The sequence below is a fragment of the Mixophyes fleayi genome, chromosome 12, assembly GCF_038048845.1.
Source record: "Mixophyes fleayi isolate aMixFle1 chromosome 12, aMixFle1.hap1, whole genome shotgun sequence".
Lineage (NCBI taxonomy): Eukaryota > Metazoa > Chordata > Amphibia > Anura > Limnodynastidae > Mixophyes > Mixophyes fleayi.
The window spans coordinates 61,002,032-61,022,301 of NC_134413.1; the positions used below are offsets into that span (position 1 = coordinate 61,002,032).

Below are 20,270 nucleotides of genomic sequence, written 5' to 3' on the forward strand. Positions count from 1 at the left end.
AGAAGGGGCAGAGATGGCAGAAGGGGCAGAGATGGCAGAAGGGGCAGAAAGGGCATAGATGGCAGAAGGGGCAGGTGGAGGTAAATGATAGTTGTTTGACGGAGTGTAATGTCCATATGGGTCATTGTCAAAATATTGGTTGCTTTGGAAATGATGGTGATGCATTTGGGGTCTTAGACTAGAACCAATAGAACCTTGAGAGTGGAGTTGTTCAATATGCGAAGACGGGTGCGCACGATAAGGTCTACTTGTGGAACAATAATCGGGTGAATTGTAGTATGATTGATAGAGGGGACTAAGAAATGGAGAGACAGAAGTAGGAGAAGATCCCTGTGATATGCGTGCTTCAGGATTGGTGATATACATTGCAATAAGGTCAGTGAGACAGGTAAGGGTAGTGTTGATAGAGGTAAGGTTTAAGTCCATAGTGTTCTCTATACGGGTGAGGCTACTGTGTAAAGTGTGCTCCAAACGGGTGAGGGTTGTGGCAATATCTGTGGTGTTGGACTGAATAGTGACATTTGTTTCTCGAATACTGTGATAGCAGGCGTGCAGTGATTCCCGTTCACTGACTTCTGCTTCCTCACTCATCTGATGCTCTTCCACATCACGTGCCTCCTCCACCAGCTCATCCTCGGAAATTTCTCCCACTGTATTGGCTCCAACAATGACAAATTGAAAAAAAAAGTCAATACCGTCCTTAGGAAATTATTGTGAATTATTATTGTCCGCATTTTATGAAACAATACATTGTCAATAAAATAGTTTACTTTGGTGTGTGTGGCGATTAAAATATAACTTCTTTACTTCTCACTATATGTAACTGCAAATATGTTTAAGTATAGACAAGATGGCGCTATTGGTGTCATCTAATAAACGAATGCATAAAAGTCTCATATGAACATTTCAATTAAAAGTCAATCTTGATGGTGGTTTTCACTTTACTCCAAATCCTCTTGATTCTCATATCAATCCGTTATTCATAAAAAGAAAAAACATCCAGAAATAGGGTCTTAGAATAACTTTGGTAAAAACTTTAAAAGGTTGCACTCGTAATGGTTCCCCTATTCACCAGTGAAATATACCATATAACATGCAACACCCCGTGATGAATACTGGATGTCTTGATAAAATGTACACTTACACTAAAAACGGATAAACACGTCCGATGGGTAACTTTTTCCCTTTAGTTGAAGTTATTGTATACTCCGTACCGATATGGAGAAAAAGAGAATTCCTCATGTGTAAAAACGTTTGTACATTTATTTCAACAACGGGCACACATCCCGATGAAACAATCAAAACATATAAAGTTAAAATACACGACCCTCTTGTGAAGGTGGACTCTTACCCCCACTCAGAGATAAACGGGCACGCAAGGAGATGTGAATGTCCGGGTCCGGATCGCCGGCTCGATCACTCACAGATCCCGCTGTTCCTGGGTGGAGGGGAGTTTCCTTTCACGTTCTGCTTACGTCACCTCCTCCTTTCCAACGCGTTTCGAATACCAAATCTTGTTCCTTTTGAATTTTGCATTTGTTATTACCTTGAGCACAAAAAAGGGGATTTGTGCTAAAAGGATAAAGAGGCTGCATTTGGTTTTGTGCGCAGGGGCTTCCATTATATTCAGTTTTGCATGTTTAAGTATAGGATTTGCTACTGAAAGGCAAATTATTTGTTAACTGTAATATATATATATATATATATATATATATATATATATATATGTTTATTTATTGATACAATTATATATGTGTGTGTATATACCAGTAGTTGTGATAGGCTCGCTGGCGGGTGGGCTACGTCCAGTGTCAATGCGGCCCACACCTTGCACCATCTCCGCTTCCAAACAGGCCAATGCACTGGTCTCCAATGCAGTGAGTTCAAGTGTTGCTGGAGGTCCACCACCTGTCCTTTGGACATGCTCTGTAATTTTGTCTTTAAGTCGACGTTTAAAGTCTTGCCACCTGTGTGAAAAATAGACACATTAGCAGAATAAAATTATCCCCAAAATCTGGACACATTTTTTATAAGAACAAAGAGCTAATTGTTTGACGCTTCAATATTTACCTTTTCTGGACCTCATTCACCTTGCATCTTATTGGAGCCACGGCATTGACCTCATTTGTTATTTCTATCCATATTTTGGCTTTGGACGGTGCGGAGAGTGGACGCGGAGTGAAGTGGAGCCTATCAACAGCCAATTCCACCAAAATGTCAATTTCATTTTTTGAAAAATTGGGCTGGCGTGTTTTTTTTTACAGCAACAGATGATGATCTTGAAGGCTGATTGGAATCTTGTTCAGACATGTCTACAAATTGAAATAAAATAAGTTTAGTCCATACCTATACCAAAAAGCTGAAGACCTAGGCCCATGTTACTTACCTCAATATCCAACAATGAAATACGTCTCCAGACAGCAAAAACATGCATAAATTGTCAGGGCCAACTATCGCATGCAGTGTAAGGTTTTATAGTGGTGCCGGTGCGTTCTCTTCCCTAGGCGCCAGAACGCTAGGCCCTCCCATTGGCTGAGCAGTTATTGACAGGTCAGTCAGCCATCTTAGTAAAGGTTCCGCGCTGGACGTGTAGACGCACCGACGTGCACTGAGAACCAATAGGTGAGCATGATATTGAACTGTCCTTTGTGAGAGAAAATGAGGTCCGCCACATTCTCACGTACCGAACTGTGGGTGCTTGCAGCAACGCTGGACCGTTGCTTTGAGCCCGCAGAGAGGTATGTGAGTAATGAGGAAAAGCTCCAGAGTTACAGAGCCGTACGCAGGCGTCTGTGTCTGCAATTGGGCTGCCGACGATCCATCGTACAATTGCAGCGCAGATGGAGCGATCTGCGGAGACGGCAGCCCGACCTTCTGGCAGATTTGAGGGCAGAAATTATTACTAGTAAGTCGGCCTCAAACACTATATAATATGGCAATGTAATATTTTCTGCACACAGGAAATATGGAGACATATTTGCAAAGGCCTATTTTCTGTCCATTACCATACTAAAAATATTATTATTATTTATTATTATTATTATTATTATTATTATTATTATTTACTATAATATATATTTTCTACTTCTTATGGTCATTTTTTTTCTAACATTTCATTTTCTTGACATGAGTGCCATTTACCATTGAAAGCTACCATTAGCTGCATGTTTGTGTATGTTGAAGAAAATAAAAAATTACACGTAAGATAACACATCATGCTCTCCAAAAGGACGCCAACGCAGCTCCCAACACCACCGCCAACATCAAAAGGTGGTCACACCGTAGGCGCCAGGTGAAACCCAGGAGCCACAGGAGGAGTCAGCGGTGGTGGAGGAGGAGTTGCTGGTTGCTGATGACCTCTCCACATCACCACTGCAGAGCCAACCTGAACACCCCTCTCAGCACCCACAAGTGCTGGTCGATGAAAGTAAGTACATTACATGGTAATTTTTATACAGTTGAGTTGGGCGTTTTTTTTTTTTTTAACGAGATAGACGTAGGACATGAGAAACAGTTTTCACTGCCCATTCACAGTAAAGGACATCCTAAGTTCACCCAATGGGGAAACTGTCCCCCCCCCCAACTTCTTGTCTTGTGCACAGCTGGCTGGCTTTAAAAATGCACCCTAGAGGGTGAGATTCTCCTTGCCAACATTTGCAAGAAAGTAAATGTATAAAAAAAAACACTATTATACTATGTACTTTGTATTACTTGTGTCTGCAAGACCACACAGCCGGAGGATTCTGACTGCAATTAAAAAAGAAGAAAGAAATATAAAAAATATAAACAAAAGGCAAAAACATTTTTTTTAAAAATAAAATTGCTTTTTATTGACTTATACATGTTTCTCATTGTTTTAGTTTAGAAATAAAAATTGTTTGGTTAAAAGAAAAACTGGTGTGTGTGTGATTTGATTGACCACATTTTTATCATTATACATCATTATACATTTAAGTAAAGCTGATGGTTAAAAGGCAATGGAGAAAAGGCCAAGCACGGTACAATAGGGTCACACCTCACATCCGGGTATATAATGTAATAAGCCCCCCCAAAAATATCAGTTATATCATTTTCAACGTGCACCATTATAGGTTCTGTTTTCTTTACCATGACATCAGAGGACTTATGCAGATGCAGGGTAGTGGTTGTGATATTGCCCCACAGGCTGAGCTACCATAGAAGCAGGGGGTGTAGCTGTTACATGGCCAACAGCTGGTGTGGGCCTGCCTCCCCTGTATGCATATGAATTTATCACCATCAGGGGATGATGATCATGCCCCCTCAATGGTCCATCATGTACATGGGGGCATTAATGTCAGGCTTAGTGGCAAAGTTTGCCAATTGTAGAAATAACAACTAGGCCATTAGTCATGTTGACACTTTGTGATTCACAGAGAGCATTGGTGTTATAGGTTAATAAAGTAATAAAATAATTCCTTCAGCAAAAGAGACTTTAAGAATAATATTATATCATTGTTTATTTACAAAATAATAAGCTTGCGCTCATTTTCAATGCTGAAAACTCTGATCTTCAACAGACCAGACATGTACTTTTTGTTCCAACAAAAGAAGGTTGTACTATAATTTACAAATATCACATTACAATTGGCTGAGAAAGTATATAGGCGTATCCTGATCCTTTTGAGTCTCCTGGATGCAATAGAGAAGTTGAAGAAGTCTGTGCAAGTCTTTGTTCAAAATCTCTTGATTGGAAAAATCTGTTCTTTGAATAACTCCTTCATTCCTGTTCATATCCTTTTCATCAGCTCACATGAAAGACTTATATAATATAACATATGACATAATAAAAACACATCAAATATAAATAATATACTAAAATAAGATAAAACAATGTAAATATTTTCATATTAATAAATTGTCTTCATCCAAAATAAAACATCTTTGACAGGGTAAACAAAGTAGCATAACAAGGGGAATATATATTTGACTGTTAATTACAACCAGCACCATATAGCAAACAACACCAATGATGTTACTATGCACTAAACAGCGTAGCGTTCGCTTCTGCAGGTAATGCTACTATTTGCTGGCGTGTACGGCCGTAAACGGGTACAATAGGAACAATTGCACCACAAGTCATTAAGCTGCGTATGTGAGAATACGCAGCTTGATGACTTCGGCCGTTCGCAGCCACGAAATACGTGCATTAGTGCACGTATGTGCGCTGCACTCAGTTTGCGTCCCTTAATGACTCAGGCCCTTATTGTTTAATACAAAATGTACATATTGGGCCTGAGTCATTAAGGAAAGTAAGGCAAAAAAAGGAGTAAATGTGCTCTGGGACAAACCATGTTACAATGCAAGGGGTGCAAATGAATTTATTATTTTGCAGATAAGTTAAATACTGGCTGTTTTTTCATCTAACATACAAATACTTGCTAGCTTTATTTTTACACTGAAATTTAACGTTGATCTAGGACATGTTCTACCCCAACTATAAATCTGTCCCCGCATTTTAAATTTACCTCCCCCTCCAATGCACAATGCAACATGGTTTTGCCCAAAGTTACTCCTTTTCTATGCTTTGCTCTCCTTAATGACTCATGCCCATTATCTGTAACTCACATAACAGCTTGGACTTTCTTTATGAATGAAAGCAAAGACTCAATCCCATCTTTTTTATTACAAATATTTTATTAGAAGTATTTTGTACATACAAAAAATATGGCTTCAATCTCATGGTTAACAGTGGTGGAAAAGATCTAAAAATATCAATTCAAACACCGGAAGTTATTAATATAGTTAAGTCAAACAATCATGGAAGACTGAAAATTGATGATACAGTTGATTCAAGTATTCATTGTAAAGTAAGACCAATAAACAACTTATCATTAATATTAATGTGCTCATAAAAATAATTCAATAAATGACACTCTTCAACTTACTCATTAGCATTCCTACATCTCCCGTGGCTGGAGGCAAATGGTAGGCTTTTACACATGTTCATGATCCCCTGAATAAAAGAACTATTATAAGATAATAGGTTGATCCACTCAATTATTATTATTATTATTATTATTATTATTATTAATTTATAAGGCTCCACAAGGTTTCCGCAGTGCTGAACACAGTACAAACAATGGACAGTATAGGGAATTACAGTACAAAACAATAAACAAGTAGTACCAAGACTTCAGAGGCTCCAGGCAAAGCAAATATAATGGAGTTGGAGCAAAAGAGAAGGTAGAGAGACAGGAGGGAGAAGGGTCCTGCTCATAAGAACTTACATCCTAAAGGGAGGGGAAATAGACGGCCGGCACAAAGGAGTCAGAGGAGGGTTGCAAGCTCACACCTCTACAGAGGAGGAGCCAGGAGATGGGAGCGAGCATGGAGAGAGTGTTAGGTGGAAGGCTGTTAGGCTTTAAGGAAGAGATGGGTTTTGAGTGCCCGTTTTAAGGAGCACAATTTAGGGGACAAATGGATGGAGCGTGGGTGGTCATTCCAATGCAGGGGGGCAGCTCGGGAGAAGTCGTGAATTCTGGAGTGGGATGAGGTGATCAGAGTGGACGAGAGGCGACGGTCATTGGCCGAACGCAGAGACCGGGCGGGAGTGTGGATGGAGAGGAGATTGGAGATATAGGGGGCAGTAGAGTGAGAGAGGGCCTTGTAGGTGAGGGTAAGAAGTTTGAAAAGGATTCGGTAGGGGAAGGGGAGGCAGTGAAGGACAAGGCAGAGAGGTGAGGCAGAAGAGGAGCGGCGAGAAAGGAAGATGAGTCTCGCAGCCACATTGAATATAGAACGAAGGTTGGCGAGGCGAGGAGAAGGTTGCAGTAGTCCGGCCAGGAGATGATAAGCGTGTGGATAATGATTTTGGTTGCTTCATGAGAAAGGAAGGGCCGGATGCGGGCGATATTGCGAAGTTGGAAGTGACAGGATTGGGCAAGGGATTAAATGTGGGGGGCAAAAGAGAGGGAGGAGTCGAGGTTGATGCCCAGGCAGCAGAGTTGGGGAACAGAGGAGAAGGTGGAGTTGTTAACAGGGATGGAGAGATCCAGAAGGGATGAGGATTTGGACGGAGGGAAAATAATGAGTTCGGTTTTATCAATGTTAATTTTGAGAAAACGTGAGGACATGCAAGAGGAGATGGCAGAGAGGCAGTCAGATACACGAGAGAGTGGGGGGGGAGAAAGATCAGGAGAAGAGATGTAAAGTTCAATATCATCGGCGTATAGGTGATACTGAAAGCCGAATGAGGTGATGAGAGCACCGAGGGAGGAAGTGTAAAGTGAGAAGAGTAGAGGGCCTAGAACAGAGCCCTGAGGGAGTCCTACTGGGAGGGCAGCAGTGGGGGGAGGATGAAACGGAAATGGATACAGAAAAAGAGCGGTTGGCGAGGTATGAGGTGAGCCATGTAAGGACAGAACCAGAGAGGCCAAGAGAGTGAAGGGTCATCAAGAGGAGGGGGTGGTCTATGGTGTCGTAGGCTGCAGATAGATCAAGGAGGATGAGCAGGGAGAAGTGACCCCTGGATTTAGCAGAGAGGAGATCATTAGTTACACTAGTCAAGGCGGTTCCCTGGGCGGTTCAATCCCATCTTAAAGTTATTTTGTATTATTCTTTTAATGTACCTAAGCTGAATAAAATAAATATTATTTAGTCTACTGCTGTGCTCAAAAATATTCCTTCACTTTGCTTTTATATACCCTGTCTGATGGTGCTGGTTAGCACTGAAGAAGACATTCCTTGAAATTGTAAATATACATTTCAAACAAAATGAGCATGCTGAGCTTAAGCTTAACTGAATATAAAATAAAGTACAATAAGTGTAATTTAACATATATCTGTTTATACACAGTGCCTGATTAAAAAGTCTCAGTAAAGTATTTTTATATTGAAACTTTCATTTAGTAATAAGAATCTTTAACTTATTTTTTTCCTACTAACATAATAGTGCACAAACATGATTTTGACAGCAGACTAGAAAATTTTAGACCTAATTGGCTTCAAATAAAAGTGTGTATGGTTCTGAAAATGCTGTCACTCCTGATCAACATGTGATTGGACACAGTCTGATATCAGCCTGGATATCAACCTTAAGCAGTTGCCTAGGGCGCCGGGACCTGCAGGGCTCCGCTGACTAGATTTTCTAATCTAGTCAGCGGTTCAGCGGCCCGGGAGAGAAGTGCAGCGGAGGCGGGGTGCTGTTTTTCAATGTGACGTCAGTGATCATGTGATAGTCTGTCCAGCGGCGCCTCTGAAGTATCACACTGTCTGTCACTGTGAATAAAGTACTTCCTGACGCCCCCCTCCCCTCCCCTCTCAGCATGCATCGCGAGGAGCAGCTAGAGGAAGAGAAGGTAAATAAAATCTAATTATTTTTTTATTTAGTGTGTTCGGGGGGCGCGGGCGGTGGTGGCGAAATATTGCCTAGGACGCTGAGAACCCTAGCACCGGCCCTGGCCTGGATGGATGGTAAATGCAGTAGGACAATGCCCACACTGTGGTGCACTGTCACATCCTGTCATTCAGTCACAGCATCCAACAGCTCATTGGGAAGTGTGTTTGGATGCAGAGCCGGATTTAGACCTCATTATGCCCTAGGCAAGATATTGGTTTTGGGCCCCCCCAGCCCCCCCCCCAGTCCCCCCATGACCCCCCAGCCCCCCGCCTCCCTGAAACAATCCATAGCATTATATTTTTTTTAGCATAGCATATACTCCTATAGTTAAGTAGAAGGGTAAACTATGTGCCGCCGCACATCACGCTGCTCCTACTGCATCACCATGCGGCCCCTCATTATTGTCCCTCTCATCACACTGTGCCCTCCTTTATCATTACACTGCATCACACTGTGGTCCCAGCAGTTAAAGAATAATGTCCATGGACCCCATATTTTGTCAAAGGATCTACCAGAATTTTGAATTATACTGGTCATATACTCCATACGATGAATATTAAGCTCAGTGGTGGAAGTGGAAGTTTAGAAGTGGCGGTATGAAAAATGTAATGAGAATGTAAACAAGTGAATGGAATTTTATTATTTTACAATGAAGGCAGCATGAGAAGTAGCGGTATGGCCTATTACCATATACACCCCAATTCCACCACTGCTTACCTTTCAACTCACACAAATTGTACTTTATCTTTAACTAAACGTAGGTATTAATCATAATTAACATGTCAAGAAACTGCAGTTCATGGTTAGCAAGCCCAGTAATAAAAAAACAGCTGTCTCCTATCACTACCACGTCACAGACCGTCTGCCACTACAGTTACTGACTGCAGCCCTCTACCTACAGAAACATGAAAAAGCGCTGAAATGCAATAATTATGTTAATATGTCAGTCTTCTGCATGAATCCCATAGTGCAACATTTAAACAAGTCAGACCTCCTCATAATATAAATCCCACCAGATTCAGGATAGTTGGCAGACTGCCCTGCTCTCTCCTACCTGTTCTCGTCACTTTCACGGTTTGTGGCTGCTGGTGTCTTTAGATCAGCTGCTGCTTGTCTAGATCCTGGAATGTTGGAGGCCCTATTTGGAAAAAAATGGGTACACGGAATTTAGTAAACTACAACCAGCCCCAGTGTTAAATCAATATAGCACCCACACTTTATAAGTAGACCTCCCTCCAACCAAAACATTAAATTAATAGCATACACATTTAATAAATAGACCTATTTCCCTACAACCAGCACCAACATTAAATTAATAGTTTGTAACGGATTACTCGATACACTACTAATCTTGATTAGCGCTGGCTTAACTGAGGTGCGGAGTCTAACGATCTCCCCGGTATTCACCAAGAACCGCCTCAAGACGGGATGGGCTTTGTTGCCAGGAGTCGCAGGTCGCGGTCCTCAGGTTTACCTCAAGATGTAGTACAGAGGGAAAGAAGCAGGATGAGAATAGTCGGACAGGCCGGGTTGGTACACAGGTAGGTAATGCAGACAGATTCGGGAGACAATCCCGGAGTCAATCAAACTGGGTCGGTACACGGGTAACCAGAACAGATGCGAAGTCAGCTAGCGGGTCGGTACACAGAAATGGCAGATAAACGTATAAAGGAAGGAGCATCAGACAATCCGGGTCAGGAGCACAGGCAATCAGGGAGGTCAGCAAGCCGGATCGGTACACAGGAGATCAATACACACAAGGAGCAGAAACCAGGAGGACACAGGAATCAGGAGCCAGGAACAGGTAAGTTGCTCTGACACTTCTAGAGTGTCAGAGCGCTGTTTAAATAGGAAGTCCAGATTTGAATTCCCCGCCCAGGTCTGGCGGTCATGTGACCGCCGAACCCGGAAGTGCGGCTTCCGGGTCCGACGGAGCGGCGGGGGAGCGAGGAAAGGTAAGTATCGTTATAGTACCCCCTACCTTAAAGGTGGACTCCGGACACCTACACAAGTTTACAGGGAAATTTCTTATGAAAAAGTTTGAGTAAACGGGGGGCATGAAGGTCTTACCCAGGAGCGTTCCTCAGGGCCATATCCTTTCCAGTCTACCAAGAACTGTACGGAACCTCTGACTTTACGAGAGTCTAGGATTTGTTTCACCTCATATTCACCCTGATTCTGAATAATAACAGGTAGGAACTCTGGAAGGAGTGGAAAATTCGCTATTAACCACTGGTTTCAGCAACAAAACATGAAAAACATCTGGAATACGAAGAGAACGTGGTAATTTTAGTCTGAAGGCTACTGGATTGATGATCTCGGAAACGGAAAAAGGACCAATGAACTTGGGAGCAAACTTTTTGCTGGGAACCTTTAAACGAATGTTTTGTGTAGACAGCCATACTTTGTCCCCGATGGAGAAATTAGGACCAGCTCTTCTCCTTTTATCGTAGGCCTGTTTAGAGCGAGTGATGGCCTTTCTAAGGCTTAATTTGGTTTGTTCCCAGATGTGGGAAAAATTGCGAAATAATATGTCTACTGCTGGAACCTCGGTAGAAGAGATCCGGGAAAAGGTGGGTAATCTGGGATAACAGCCATAGAGAACAAAAAAAGGGGAGTTGGAGATAGCCTCGTGGAAATGGTTATTATGGGCAAACTCAGCCCATGGAAGAAGATCCACCCTGTTGTCTTGATTGGCAGAGATGAATATTCTCAAGAATTTCTCCAGCTCCTGGTTAGTTCTCTCTGTGAGGCCGATAGACTGGGGATGATATGCGGAGGAAAAATCGAGTTTGATTCCAGACTTGTGACAAAAGGATCTCCAAAACTTGGATATGAACTGAGAACCACGGTCAGAGACAATGTGATGAGGACAACCATGAAGACGGAATATCTCCTTAATAAAAATATCGGCCAAAGAGGAGGAAGAAGGAAGACCTTTCAGTGGAATGAAATGAGCGGTTTTGGAAAAAACTGTCTGTGACCACTAGGATTACTGTACAAGACTTGGAGGAAGGTAGTTCCGTAATGAAATCCATGGAGATTTGTGACCACGGGTATTCAGGAACTGGCAGTGGAAGCAAATGGCCATAAGGTCACCTCCTAGGAGTTTTGTGTTGGGCACATAAGGAACAAGAAGACATGAACCTCCTTACATCCTCTTGTAAGGAAGGCCACCAGTAGTTGCGAGATAGCAACGCCAAAGTCTTGCGAATGCCAGCGTGACCCGAGAAGAGGTAATGATGAGCCCATCGTAACAGTTTGATGCGGAGAGGAGCAGAAATGAAGGTCTTGCCTGGAGGACAGCTTCTCTTGAGATGTGTTGCTGCCAAAATTCGGCTAGGGTCCAGAATAAATTTATTCTCCTCCAATGGTTCCGAGTCAGCAGGATCAAATGAGCGGGATAGAGCATTCTCCTTAATATTATTAGATCCAGAGCGGAAAGAGATGTTGAAATTGAATCGGGAGAAAAATAAGGACCATCTTGCCTGCCGAGGATTTAGACAGCAAGCAGTACGCAAATATAGTAAGTTCTTGTGATCGGTGTATATAGTAATGGGAAACTGAGCACCTTCTAGGAGATGTCTCCATTCAAAAAGAGCCAATTTAATGGCCAGGAGCTCCTTGTCACCAATGCTGTAGTTTCTCTCAGCAGGTAGGAGGCGACCGGAAAAGAAACCGCATGGACGTAGTTTACCCATAGAATCTCGTTGAGAGAGAACTGCTCCTGTACCTACGGAGGATGCGTCCACCTCCAGAATGAAAGGACGAGAACAGTCAGTTTGTTGGAGGATGGGAGCCGAGGAAAAGAGAGATTTTAAGGTAGCAAAGGCCTGAGTAGCTTCCACAGACCATACTTTGGCATTCGCAGACTTCCGGATCAGGGCGGTGATAGGAGCCACAAGAGTAGAGTATCCTTTAATAAACTGGCGGTAATAATTGGAAAAGCCTAGGAACCGTTGTGTAGCCTTCAGACCAGAGGGTTGAGGCCAATCTAGAATGGCCTTTAACTTGGTGGGATCCATTTGCAATCCTGTGCCAGAAATGATGTAACCTAAGAAATGAACCTGTCTTTGTTCAAAGGTACATTTTTCTAGTTTGCAGTATAAATGGTTTTCCCTGATCCGAGACAGGACTTCCAGGACATGTTTGCGATGTGATACCAAATCTTGGGAGAAGATGAGGATATCATCTAGGTAGATGACCACAAACTGATACAACAGGTCTTGAAAGAGTTCATTCATAAAACCTTGAAACACAGCAGGAGCATTGCACAACCCAAAGGGCATGACTAAATATTCAAAGTGACCGTCCCGGGTGCTGAAGGCAGTCTTCCACTCATCTCCCTCCTTAATACGCACCAGGTTATAGGCTCCTCTGAGGTCCAATTTCGAGAAGATGGTAGCCCCCTTAATCCAATCAAACAATTCTGATATTAATGGTAAGGGGTACCGATTTTTTACGGTGATGGCATTTAGACCTCGGTAGTCGATACAGGGGCGGAGGCCCCCGTCTTTGTTTTTCACAAAAAAGAAGCCTGCCCCAGCAGGGGAAGAAGATTTTCGGATGAAACCCTTTCTCAGATTATCGTGGAAATAGTCCTCCATAGCCTTGGACTCGGGAACGGAGAGAGGGTACACTCGGCCTCGAGGTACTGGTTTACCAGGAATCAAGTCGATGCTACAATCCCATATTCTATGTGGAGGGAGTTTCGTAGCTTCTTGTTCACAAAAGACATCGGCAAAGATTTGATAGGGCTCAGGAAGAAGGGCCAAGGTTAATCTCTTGTGGCATTTGGAATCTCCTCGAGGAACCACCTTAGAAAGGCAATGAGAAAAACAATGTTGTCCCCAAGATAAGATATGACCAGATTGCCAGTCAATATTCGGGGAATGGAGACGAAGTCACGGTAGTCCAAGGATGACTGGATTGGTAGATTTGTGAAACACAAAGAAGGAGATACTCTCCTGGTGGAGTGCCCCAATCTGAAGAAGAAGAGGAGTGGTGCGTACAAGGATGGATCCTTCAGGAATTCTTTCCCCATCGATGGCTAAAAGGGAGATAGGTTGTTCCAATGCTTGCGTGGGAATGGAGAATTGCCTTACCAAGGCAGCAAAAATGAAGTTCCCTGCAGCCCCGGAGTCTAGGAGGGCTGACTGAGAAAAAGTATGATGTCCTGACTGTAAGGAAATAGGGATGGTGAGACAATCATTATTATAAGGGATTGAGGGAGACTGAGAAAGGAGGCCCAACGATACTGCTCCCGAACATGTCAGGCCTTGTCGTTTCCCGGACGTTTGGAACAAGAGTTCAGAAGGTGACCGCTCTCTCCACAATATAAACATAACTTATTACGAAATCTCCTCTCTCTCTTCGGCCAATAGGCGGGTCCTTCCCAATTGCATCGGTTCCTCAGGCGGAAGAACAGGTGTTTGGAAGTTAGGAGCTAAACGGATCATACTGCGTCAAGACTGTTCCGTCTCAGAATTACGCTCCTTGAAACGCAGGTCAATCTTAACGCAGAGGGAGATGAGATCATCCAAAGATGCAGGGAGTTCTTGAGACACCAGCTCGTCTTTGATCCGATCTGAAAGATCCCGCCAGAATGTAGCCACAAGAGCCTCATCGTTCCAATGGAGTTCTGAGGCCATGGTTCTGAAATGTACAGCATACGGACCCACGGACTGGTTCCCTTGGCGGAGACGCAACAACCCAGCAGCGGCATTGGAGACCCTTTTTGGCTTGTCAAAAACCTTTCTAAAAGTGGACAAGAAGGTGGAGAAATTATGCAGGATAGGATCATTCCGCTCCCATAACGGGGATGCCCACGCCAAAGCTTGACAAGAGAGCAGCGATATCACATAGGCCGCTTTAGCCTTCTCAGAAGGGAAATTCCCCGGCAACAGTTCAAATTGAATGGAGCATGGGTTCAGGAATCCTCTGCAAAGTTTAGGGTCTCCATCAAATTAAGGCGGATTAGGTATCCGCAACTGGGAGGAAGAAGCTGCTGCTGCAGAAGGGGGGCCCGGAGCCGCAATCACTGGTGCAGGAGGTCCGGTGGCCACTAAGGTGTTCTGAACAACGTCCAGCCGAGTGGATAAACTCTAGAGGAATATTAAAAGTTGCTCTTGGTTCACCTCCTGTTTGTCCATTCTTCCCACTAAATGCTCCAGTAGATCTTTAGCCACTGGATCCATGGTCAGAGCAAACTATAATGGATTACTGGATACACTACTAATCTTGATAAGCGCTGGCTTACCTGAGGTGCGGAGTCTAACGATCTCCCCGGTATTCACCAAGAACCGCGTCAAGGCGGGATGGGCTTTGCTGCCAGGAGTCGCAGGTCGCGGTCCTCAGGTTTGCCTCAAGATGTAGTACAGCGGGATAGGAGCAGGATGAGAATAGTCAGACAGGCCGGGTTGGTACACAGGTAGGCAATGCAGACAGATTCGGGAGACAATCTGGGAGTCAATCAAACCGTGTCAGTACACGGGTCACCAGAACAGATGCGAAGTCAGCTAGCCGGGTTCGGTACACAAAAATGGCAGATAAACGTATAGAGGAAGGAGCGTCAGACAATCCGGGTCAGGTGCACAGGAAATCAGGGAGGTCAGCAAGCCGGGTCGGTACACAGGAGATCAATACACACAAGGAGCAGAAACCAGGAGGACACAGGAATCAGGAGCCAGGAACAGGTAAGTTGCTCTGACACTTCTAGATTGTCAGAGCGCTATTTAAATAGGAAATCCAGATTTGAATTCCCCTCCCAGGTCTGGCGGTCACATGTGACCGCCGAACCCGGAAGTGCGGCTTCCGGGTCCGACGGAGCAGCGGGGGAGCGAGGAAAGGTAAGTATCGTTACATAGTGTTACCATTTAAAAAATAAACCTATTTCCCTCCCACAAACAGCCCCTTATACACACACATAATATACATAAACTGGCCCCTCACACACACATATTATACATACACTGGCCCCTCACACACACATATTATATTAATATCAAGAGTGCCTCTTTTCATTTTGAGGTAAGAGGTGTCAGGATTGAGGAAGCGGGTCATGTGAGGGAATAGATAATGAGCACGTGTCATGAGGAATATCAAAGAAAAGATAGTGAGTGCTGTAAGAGTATTGTTGGCTGAGGAGGGGCCGTGTGGGGAACAGACTTCTAACTCACATGCCCCCCCTCTGCCCAGCACCTTCACACATGCCCCTTCTGCACAGCACCTTTAGCCACACATGCCCCCCATGCCCTGCAGCTTCCATCACACATGCCCCCCCTGTGCCCTGCAGCTTCACACACACACATGCCCCCCCGTTCCCTGCAGCTTCACACTCACACATGCCCCCCCTGTTCCCTGCAGCTTCACACTCACACAAACCCCCCTTTCTGCCCTGCAGCGTCACACAAGCCCCCCTCTCTGCCCTGCAGCATCACACATGCCCCCTATCTGCCCTGCAGCATCACACAAGCCCCCCTCTCTGCCTTGCAATGTCACACATGCCACCTCTCTGCCCTGCAGCATCACACATGCCACCTCTCTGCCCTGCACGTCACACATGTACCCCTCTCTGCCCTGCAGCATCACACATGCCACCTCTCTGCCCTGCAGTGTCACACATGCCCCCTCTCTGCCCTGCAGTGTCACACATGCCCCCTCTCTGCCCTGCAGTGTCACACATGCCCCTCTCTGCCCTGCAGAGTCACACATGCCCCCCTCTTAAACTGCAGCTTCCATCTCACACACACACACACACTAGCTCCCTGACACATTACCCCTCCTCTTACCTTTTTCTAGACGAGTGACTCCAGGAACAGACAGAATTGCAGCAGCTCCTGCACTGACATCCATACAGTTCCATTAGCACCCCTTCACTGTGTACCATGTGACCGTTGTGGTCACATGACCCTGTGACCCTGTGACGTGGGAAGGTACCTAAGCTGAAGGGGATTTAGCCCCTACAGCCTCTACTCCTAGCTCTAAAACCAGCCCCTACCCCGGGGGGGTTGGTGCCACGAATCGGGGGAGGGGCCAATTTTTTATTTTTTTTCCCTCCCTTGTCCCCCCCATCTGGGCCCCCAGAGAGCCGCTAGGCCCTAGGCAGGTGCCTAGGTTGCCTAGCGGTTAACCGGCCCTGTTTGGACCTTACATTGCATTCTAATTAAATTAAGCATTGTAATTTTAATTGGAACAATGTGGCTTGGAACTCCTCAACCTAATTATATATATTTACTTTTCTGAAGCAAAGGTTAAATCTTTAGAAATTAATTTTTGGGAAACAGAATAGTTTAATGTGTTCTACATATTTTTACAGTAGCCAAGTCATTGTTTCTATCTTAATTCATGGTGATTGCGCAGAGCAAAATACAACCAAATCACATAGAAGAGAACTGTCAATATTATTGATTTAATAATATATCTGGTATGATTTGAAACTACATTATCTATGAAAATATGTTACAAAATAACAATGTAATGATCGGACATACAATATGCATCTATGTATGTGACATACAATTCAACTGCAAGATGAATGTGTTTAGTATTGTGTTTGCTGCTTAGCATTAAACTAGACTTTTCTCCTTTAGTGTGGTGACTTCGGTAATGTATTGGGTTACCATTTAAATAAATGTATATCATACATATACACAACAAAATATAAGATTCTAATAGGCTACATTTGTTAGTAAATGAACAGACCTTAATATCAAAACCCCTAGGAGGGGTCTTTTGTAAGTTCCACTAGAAGTAGGGACATTCTGAATTCCTTGCAGGGAGCATCCCTCAAGCAAATGGTGAGAGAGCCCACTCGCAAAGGTTCAATATTAGACTTAATTCTTACAAATGATAACACAGTGTCTGATGTAAATGTGGATGAGAACCTAGGATCCAGTGATCATCAAGCAGTATGGTTTAGTATAAAGACAGAGACAGACTCATACCACACAAAAACAAAGTTGTTAGATTTTAGGAAGGCTGACTTTGTAGAGATGGGAAAATGTTTAAGTGACTCTTTGAAGTGGAAGAACTTGAAAAGAGTGCAGGAGAGGTGGGAAAAATTAAAAGGTGCAATACTTAAAGCAAAAGACCTTTGTATCAAAAGGGTTAAGAAAAGCTCAAGGAAAAGGAAGCCAATGTGGTTTGCAAAAAAAGTAGCAAGTATAATGAAAGCAAAAAAATGGCTTTATGAAATATGCAGCCTCATCAAAATGAAGATAAAGTAGTGTGTCTTGTTAGACAGAAGGAGGCTAAGAAGGTAATCAGAAGTGCAACGGCACAAGCTGAAGAAAATATGGGAGTCGGTAGGTAAAGGGGTCAAAACTTTTTTAGGTATAAGTGAAAGGAAAAAACAAAAGGAGGAATAATAAGACTAAAGACTGAAGGTGAGAGTCTTGTTAAGGGAGACAAGGAAATAGAAGATCATTTCAATAATTATTTTTGCTCAGTGTTCACTACAAAAAGAGTGGCGAAGGGGCCACAGTTAAGTTGCAGGTATACTCATAACAATGAGGTAAATACAAGTACATTTACAGAGGAGAAGTTCCTAAGAGATCTCTTAAAACTGAAAGTGGATAAATTAATGGTGCCAGATGGAATACATTCAAGAATACTAAAAAATCTTAAAGGGGTGCTGGTAACACCATTAACAGGAAAATTCAATCAGTCACTAGCTAAAGGAGTAATTCCAGAGGATAGGAGAAGAGCAAATGAAGTCCTACTGCAAAAATGTGGAAGCAAGGAAGATGCAAGTAACTGCAGACCCGTGAGCCATACATCAGTAGTAGGGATTATGTCAAAAAATGTTGACATTTTTGACTGGGTGACTAAAGTAATAGATCAAGAGTGGGCCATAGATGTAGCCTATCTGGATTTCAGCAAGGCTTTTGACATTGTCCTACATCGCAGACTGTCAAACTTATAAGCTTGGGATTGGATTCTAAGATTGCTGAATGAATAAGATCTTGGCTGTGGGATAGAAAACAGAGCGTTATAGTAATTGCAGTGCATACACAGGAGGGAAAGGTTACCCATGGAGCACCCCAAGGTTTTGTACTTTGGCCAGTCCTTTTCAATATCTTAATTGGTGACATTGCAAATGGTATTAAATGGTGGGCAGCACGGTGACTAAGTGGTTAGCACTTCTGCCTCACAGCGCTGGGGTCATGATTTCAATTCCCAACCATGGCCTTATCTGTGTGGAGTTTGTATGTTCTCCTCGTGTTTGCCTGGGATTCCTCTGGGTTCTCCGGTTTCCTCCCACACTCCAAAACATACTAGTAGGTTAATTGGCTGCTATCAAAATTGACCCTAGTCTGTCTCTGTCTGTGTGTATGTTAGGTTTTTTAGACTGTAAGCTCCAATGGGACTGATGTGAATGAGCTCTCTGTACAGCGCTGCGGAATCAGTGGCGCTATATAAATAAATGGTGATGATGATGGCGATGATGAAAGTATGCCTTTCTGCAGATGACACAAAAATATGCAACAGGTTAGACACGACAGGAGGGGTTAACAAATGATTGAAAATCTAGGTAGACTACAGGAATGGTCAAGAGAGTGGGGACTACAGTTTAATGCCAAAAAGAGCAAACTTATGCACTTCGGTCTCAAAACCATAGTATAGTATAATGGAAACTACTGAGGAGGAAAGGATCTAGGACTCACAATTTCAGGTGACTTAAAAACAGGTAAACAATGTAACAAAGCAAGGAGGATGTCAAGTCAGATGCTTATTTGTATAGTGAGAGGGATCAGTAGCAGAAAGAAGGAAGTAATAATGCCACTGTATAGGTCATTGGTACTGCCTCATCTAGAATATCGTGTTTAGTTCTGGAGGCCATATCTCCAGAAGGATATAAATACATTAGAGACTGTACAAAGAAGGCCAACTAAAATGGTGCATAGCCTACAGCACAAAACCTACCCGGAAAGATGAAAAGATCCTAATATGTATAGTTTGGAGCAGAGAAGGGAAAGGGGGAACTTGATAGAAACTTTCAAAAATATCAAGGGTTTTAACAAGGTACAAAACATTCTTCAAAGGAGGAGAAATTTTAGAACATGAGGACATGCACAAACTGGAGAGAAGAAGTTTCAGAGGTAATTTGAGGAAAAACTACTTTACATAAAGGGTAGTAGATAAGTGTAATAGCCTCCCATCAGAGGTGGTAGAGGCTAATACAGTAGAGCAATTTAAACATTATAGACATAAGAATATCCGTCCAAAGTGTAAAGGAAAAATAGGATTTGAGGTTACCATAGGTTAATGAATCAATGTGCAGACTAGATGGACAAAGCGGTTCTTATCTGCCGTCAAATTCTATGTTTCTATGTTACACAATTTTTCACATTGTTTTCAGTGGCATTTTTATAACAGGTTCTTACCTTATAGTGGCCCAAATTTGTTTTTTAATTTTTCTATCTACTTCAGTTGCCACTATGGTCTTCTTGCAGTTTCAGTAGAAACCTAATATCCATCTATTTTGTTAATCTGTATATTTAGATAACAACTTGTTGAAATAAAGTGTGCAATATTGTGGCATCTTTATGCTGTAGTTTACAGTAACCTTACTTGCAGGTCATACAGAAGATTAAATACTGTGGAACATCTCACAGGAGTGGTGTGTAATGAGACATTTCCAACAATTGAAGGCACATTGGGATATTAGATTATTAGAATGCATAATTTCCCAAATGGCTGAATTTAATTTGTCTATGTACAATTTTTTGTAAAGGATAATAATGCATATTTTAACTAGTTATTAAGTCTTATTGTAGCTAAATCACAAAATGCTAACATGGTCATTTCATTGATTAAAAATTCCCAGGTCTTAGTTGTTTGAATTTTTTTATTGTGGTTAAAAATGGTTATTTAAATATTATATAAGAATTTGAATAATATTATAGGA

General features: G+C 42.9%; 1 protein-coding gene across 1 annotated transcript in view; it reads left to right on the forward strand.

Annotated features, from left to right (window-relative positions):
* Window positions 1-309: 309 nt before the first annotated feature.
* LOC142108182 (C-reactive protein-like) overlaps window positions 310-20,270 on the forward strand; it is a 172,763-nt gene continuing 152,802 nt past the window's right edge. The window contains exon 1 of the mRNA XM_075191802.1: window positions 310-316. The gene's annotated coding sequence lies outside the window, so the exon portion shown is untranslated. The remainder of the gene's footprint in view (window positions 317-20,270) is intronic.